This window comes from Canis lupus, chromosome 2 (genome assembly GCF_011100685.1).
Source record: "Canis lupus familiaris isolate Mischka breed German Shepherd chromosome 2, alternate assembly UU_Cfam_GSD_1.0, whole genome shotgun sequence".
Lineage (NCBI taxonomy): Eukaryota > Metazoa > Chordata > Mammalia > Carnivora > Canidae > Canis > Canis lupus.
This window is the reverse complement of record NC_049223.1, coordinates 48,258,255-48,265,337: the sequence shown is the minus strand read 5'-3', so window position 1 is coordinate 48,265,337 and position 7,083 is coordinate 48,258,255. Positions and strand designations below refer to the sequence as shown.

The 7,083-nt window shown below is 40.9% G+C and overlaps 1 pseudogene; it reads right to left on the bottom strand.

Annotated features, from left to right (window-relative positions):
* Positions 1-5,539: 5,539 nt before the first annotated feature.
* LOC100685966 lies at positions 5,540-6,661 on the bottom strand (annotated as a pseudogene).
* Between the last annotated feature and the right edge of the window lie 422 nt (positions 6,662-7,083).

Genomic DNA, 7,083 nt, shown 5'->3' with positions numbered 1-7,083 from the left:
CTGCTTGAGACTCTCTCTCCACTCCACTCTTTCTTTCTCTCTCAAATAAATAAATTTTGTTTAAAAATTATTTAGAAGGGTAACATCAGTGTTGAACATAACATTAGCTGAATATAAATGATATTTCGGATTTAAAGGATTGAAATAGTTATTAGGTGAACTTGATGGGCCATGAACTATTCTTGCTTTAGGTCTTCAGATTATGTAACACATTAGGAGTAGGGGGCCTATCATTTAGTGTCTATGTGTGACTGCCTTCATACCATAAATGTGCTGGGCAGGATATGGAATCCATTTAGCACTGACAACAATGCTGAGAGATGGCTATTTTTGACTCCATTTTACTACTAAGAAAAGTGGGGCAAAACAGATGTATAACCTGCTCAGGACCCCATATCACAGGCAGAACCTGAACTCTCGTCCTTCAGACAACAACTCCCAGGCACTCATCATTAGTACCGAGTAATCTACTGTCTCAGAGAACTCACTGTGACCACAATTATGAGGAGATGGCCAGGAAGACCATAGTGCTCAGATGCTTCTCAAATGTTCCCAACTTCTCCTGCTAATGGCCCTCAGCAGTAAAGAGCACAGATTACTTAACTCTGTAGGAGTTATGGGGGTAAAATCAGGCAGGATTGTGAACTGCTTTGTTTGAAGAGGTAGCAGATCTTTCTGAGAACTGTTGGATCAACTACAACACCACTCTCTTTGGCTCCTCTGACCAATTGCGGAATAAAGAGAGGACTACTGTACTATATGACGAACCAGGTCCTGCCCTGCCCCTACATGTCCCAGACTAGGAGCTAAGCAGTCAGCTCCCTACCATTCCTGTGTTAGGAGATCATGACATTTGTTCTTTATACAGCCTAAAATTGGAAAAAAATGATGCTAGAGAATCAGAGGCAGATCTTTAGTCAAACAGATAGGACACTGCCAATCACCCATTAGCAAGCATGCTCCCGTACTTAGCATCACTAAGCATCAGTTTCCTTATTAGAAAAATGAGAAAAATAGTACTTCTCTTACAAGATGGTTGCAAGGATGATCCTAAATGAGGCATAGAGCATATATGGCAGAGCACTGGGTACATGGTTAGTGCTAAATAAATGAAGGCCATTGTGGTTATTATATCCAATCCAGCGCTATACAGAAGAACTTTCCATGACGAGGGATAGATTCTATATCTGTGCTACCCAACATGGTAGTCACTAGCCACATGTAGCTACTGCACACTTGAAACGTGGCTAGTGTGACTGAGGAACTAAATTATTTTGAATTTCATCCAAATGTAAACATCTACCTGTAGTTTATGGTTACCTTATGGGACAGCACAGTTATAATCCTCAGCCAGTAACCAGACCAGCTGGTCCAGACTAAATAAAACAAAAATTGCAATTATCAACCAGAATAATCAGACTGGCATCACAAAGGAAGTGAGCAAAATATCATCTTCCTTAATAGAGATTTAACTTTACAATAATGCAAAGGAAGTACTGATTTCTAAAGAATCTACTACATTTGTGGTAGCCTTGGAACTGGATTTAGAAGAGGCCACTCATATACTTTTAAAAAGCTTTAAAAGAGCAAGAGGGGAAGTGTGATAGATTAAATTATTATCTAGCAAATGTTTACTCCTCCCCACCTCTCACTTCCATGAAGTCCATGTTCTTCTCTCTCCTGACAATTCTAGCTTTGATCATGGGATTTGCTTTGGCCAACGGAATGGGAAAAGAGACTTTAATGGGCAGTGCTCATCCCTCTGAAGTTTCTGACCAGAACCAAGTGAAGAATATGTCCCAGGTAGCTTCTGTCCCTCCATATGGCCAGAATAACTTCACATGGAGCAAACATGAACTTGACCTGCAACCTTCAGGTTGCTTCAGCATGAGTGAGAAATAAATGGTTATTTCCATATGCTCCTGTGATTTGGTAGGTATTTGCTAAACAGAATTATTTTAATAAAAATCTGGCTAATACAGCAACTAGTAACTACTAAGTACCTCCCATGCCAATATACTTTGTATAGAAACTTGTTCCATGGGAGATGAAAGAATTGGTTCAAGATCATGATATGAGTTCATGATATATGATATGATACCATGATATGGTTCAAGATCTATATGAGATGTTTACATTCACATGTTTAGATAAATTCACAAACTATCCATACTAAGTCATTAAAGAAATGAGGGTATTGGAAGACCAAGCTCTCAGATAGCTGAAGGAGACATCAGGATGGATGGCCATAGTCTTCTCCAAACTGACTCTAGAGGCCAGTGCCCAAGATGAGTGGGTACCCAACTGGATCACGATCATCACCACTTTCCTATCTCCATCAGTGTTCTCATTCTAGTTTCCAACGTCTTTTCTCAGAATTTTTATGATTAGAATACTGATTACACAGATTTTTTAAAGATATCTTGCCACATTTTCTAAATATTTGAAGAATATCCATGGGAAAAACTTCTATCAAGTATGATTCCATTAGAAATGTATTCTTTTCCACTGAAAAGTACTTTTCCACTTTGCATAAGCAATGAATTTGCTTTAACAAAACTTGTATTCATTTCATAAATGTTTGCCTACATTGAGGCTCCTACCAATCTGTCATGAGAGATGTATCCCCATGATGATATGCAAACTTGGGAATGGTGTTACTGGAAGACATGCCAGACCAAGATAACAAGCAAGCTTTATTTTGAGGATGGAAAGGGATGATAATGGTACATAGCTCAAACCATTTAGAAAGTAAATTTAAGAGGTAAGAAAACAATCACATGTGAAGCTCAACTGTGGAAGGCTGAACAAGTAGATGAGAGTTTAGTTTCTTTGTGTAGACAGTCACCTTCTAACACCTACCAGTCTTCACCCTCCTCCCACAGCCATGTGTTTCATGGTCTTCACCCTCCTCCCACAGCCCAGGCCATAGGCGTTCCAGATCATGACAATAGTCAGCTTCTGAGGGGCCTTTTGACACCCCTACAACCACCTTCTCTGACACCCCATGCTGTCATCCAAGACTATGGAGCATGCAGGTGTGCAGGTGAACCTCCATGTCCACATTGTCCTCATCGCTCTTCTCTCTCCTCCAGCAACTCAGGAGAAGCCAGTACCCAGGCCATTCCCTACAGGACTGCTCAGGAGACTGACAGGAAGACATAGAGACCACCACACTGAAGTCTACAGTGAGATCAGGTCCTACTGTGTTCTTTTTTTTTTCCAGTTTGAAACCATACTTTATTTTTAATGTAGCTAGAAATCCAATAACTATATATTTTTAAGCAGAAAAAACTCCTTTACTTTTCCTTCTTATAGCATCGTTAGCACAAGAAAAAACACGTCTGGTTTAGAAATGATACTGAGTTTCTATGAAAATGAATGAATGTACTTCATATTTGTGGAACTTAAAAGCACAGGACACATTTTCAGAAGACCAATTTTACTTTTACCCATTTCTAGTAATATTTGCAGTGTTAGAATGTACTTAATATATAATTAAGTAAATCAAATAAGGAACCCAAAAGAAACTGGTCTTCTTGAGTTATTCACAGCACACATTAGAAAACTTGAGAACACACATTAACAACAAAAAACCACTGGAAAGCTCAAATGCAAGTTTATATGCTGAGTATTTTTAAAGGGTTTAAAAAGCATGCTCAGTTAGCATACAGCCTTTTCTCCTTATATAACAGATGCATTTCTATCCGCTTGCGTACAGCAAAGGGTTAGAACCTGACCCAACTCACTTTTGATATTAGAAATGTGCTATTTCAGAAATGTATTCCTTGGAATTTTCTTCACTGCTCCTACCACTGATTCTTCAAATAGGCAAAGTACAGAGGGTCTCATCCCTTGAAACCGTTTTTAAACACGGTTAAAATGAAAGATAGGTAGAAACCTAGCAATTCCTGTACAGCGCCTGGACTTGGTCTTAATTAAATGTAGGAGTCGAATGTACAACGGAAAACTATCATTTCTTTATGCTTAGAGAAGAGATTGGGAAAAGGTGCAGTATTTAAGAGCTGAATAGGAGCATGACGACTCATAATGCCATCAGCTTCACAGCAAAGAACCACGGATCTCAACAATTTTATAATTCATGTTGGATCAAGAAGTTTGGTTCCCCTCCATAGATCAATGAATTCAAACCTCATACTCTTCCAAATATGAAGATGAATAATGTAAGATAAACTCCAATTGCAACAGGTATTTCCTAAGTTGAAGACTGAACACCAAAGGGAATCCCTCCTTCCAACATCTTTTGACATGGTAAGATTTCGCCAAAGTGGAAACCTAACATTTAGATATGAAATCGCTTGGGCCAACTAAGAAACTACAGCTGTTTTGAGTATCACCTTACATAATCACTATATGTATTACATATTAAACCCAGCATTACATATGCTTGCACAATTATGCAGTGAATGATAACAGTACTGATGATGCCAGTGAAAGGGGCTATCTTTAGCCCAAAAAGAGTACTGGACGGGTGGTGGTGAAAACAATTGAAAAGCACACAAAGAAATGGGTATTTTCTGACCAGGGAAGGTCACTCTAAACACAGAAATATAAAAATAAAAGTATTCCCTTATTTCCTCTATGTGGAAATAATGCAAAACATTCATTTTCTGTATCAGACAAGAACACAGCTAAGTAATCCAGCTCTACTGAAGCATTATAAAAATCATCCCTTCAGCACAGTGTAAGATCTAAATGCATCTGCCCAAGGGTGCACACTATATAAAAGGAGTAAGGTTGCTGCTGCCCTGGCAAGCACTTCCGGTCCCTACCCAGGTCCTACTGCAATACTGGTGGTCCCAGTGGTTTTATCCAAATAAATCGTGTTTAAAAAGTAAAACATTTAAGGGACGCCTAGGTGGCTCAGCAGTTGAGTGCCTGCCTTCGGCCCAGGGCATGATCCTGGAGCCCTGGGATCGAGTCCCACATCAGGCTCCTTGCATGGAGCCTGCTTCTCCCTCTGCCTGTGTCTCTGCCATTCTCTCTCTCTCTCTGTGTCTCTCATGAACAAATAAATAAAATCTTTAAAAAAAAAAAAAAGGTAAAACATTTAAAAAACAAGTCAAAATACCTCAGTAACCATATTTCCAACTCAAACTTCATCTATTTAAATGTTATATTTGCCTCCTGTTAATAAACCTTTATTTCACTCAAACTGAGCAGTAATAAATCTTCCACACCGAAGTAGCTTCCTTGCTCAATTAATCCAAAGGGAAAAAAACTGAAATGATTAGTAAATAAAAATGTAGGGACTAACACACTCTTTTAATGTTTTAAAATATTTTTAAAGTCTAAAAAGTGTTTAAAGTTTGTAATTCCTAGTAGGAAAACATTATCTGCATGAATACTCTAATGGCAAACCACTGTAGAATGTTGCAGTTGCATGTGGGGCAGAGGGGTAGGAATTCTCTTCACGGCACCCCAGCTTTCTTCTTGAGAAGGTCAGAGGTACGCTGGTTTGTATTATTGCGACATCTATTAGGTGATTGAAGTTGCTTTTCCTTCAGCAAGGGCTTTATTTGTCAGAAGGGCATTATGCTTGATCTCCAAATTTGGCTGACAATTTACTGATGAGATTCATAACCTTTGGGTTGCTCTGATATTTTGACATATTTGCTGGGTTCTGGGCTACATCCTGGAAGGCCACTGTAACTTCTGGATCCTGCATGGCCGCAAGAACCTCTGGGTCACTAAGAATTTCATTGAGCCCAGGCATTCCTGCCATTCCAGGCATCCCCCCTGCCATTCCAGGCATTCCTCCAGGAAAATTACTAGGCATTCCCCCTGGAAAGCCACCTGGGAAAGAGCCATACTGAGCTCCTGATTGTCCTCTGGCTTCTTCCTCCCTCTGGGCTCTTTCATGTTCTTCCCAAGCCTTCTTAACCCTTTCTATTCTTTCTTGGATCTCTCACTCTTCAAGTTTTCGTTCATACTTCCTCCAACGTTCAGCAATTTTCTGGGCCCTGGGTTGAACTTCTTTCAGCATTGGACTCGCATCTTCATCATAATCCAGTTTACAAGCAAGGAACAAGATCATGTGCTGCTTCTTCCCAATGACCCAGAAGTCTGTGTGCTTTCCCCAGTCACTTGTAAGGCTGAGCTGGATCAGGATTTATTTCAATAGCTCTGTCACAGTCTCGAATGGCAGCATTTGGCTTCTGTAATTTGATGAAGACACTGGCTCTCTTGGCATACAAAATGGCCAAGCGAGGATTCAGTTTGATGGCATCTGTGAACAAGTCAATGGCTTTCTGTAGTTCGCCATCATCTAGGGCATCAATGGCAGCCACTTTTTTATCATTTGCCTGATCCATCATTTCCTCGGTTATCTCTACATTTTCATCTCCCATTTCTTGAGGGGCATCAGTACCTGGTTCAATTACACCTTCATTGTCCATTTCTAGATCACTTTCCTCACTTGATGGTTCATCTGTCTTTATGTTTTCCTCTGCCTTCTTCCTGTTTTTTCTTCCTTGATATTGTCTTCTGATTTCGTTTTATGAGTAGCAGGTGGTATTTTATCCCCCATGCTCTCCACTCACTCCCACAGGACGTGCAGTTCCTCAGTGTGCAGAACACTCAGATCCTGCTTACACATTTTCACGAAGGCCCAAAGCTCGCTCACTTTGTGGGGGTCCATGATCCAGAGGCGCTGGCAGGCGGCGGGTGCAGCTGAGGCTGTGGCCTGATTCCAGGCGCAGGTACCAGCCCAGCATGACTGTGTGGAAGGGCCCTACTATGCTCTTCACAAAAGCAGAAAGGAGCTTTCTTCCCCACATGGGTAGTACCTTCCGCACATCTGTCCTCAAACTGTGTTTCCTTGTGAACCTAACATCTTACAGCAATTTCTCCTGAGCAGCATTTTCAGATTTCACTCCCAGCTTATTTTTGCTCTGACCCAGAGAACAGAACATGACTTTTTGCTCAGAATTGCTCAGCCCGGGGATCCCTGGGTGGCTCAGCGGTTTCATACCTGCCTTTGGCCCAGCGATCCTGGAGTCCCGGGATCGAGTCCCACATTGGGCTCCTGACATGGAGCCTGCTTCTCCCTCTGCCTGTGTC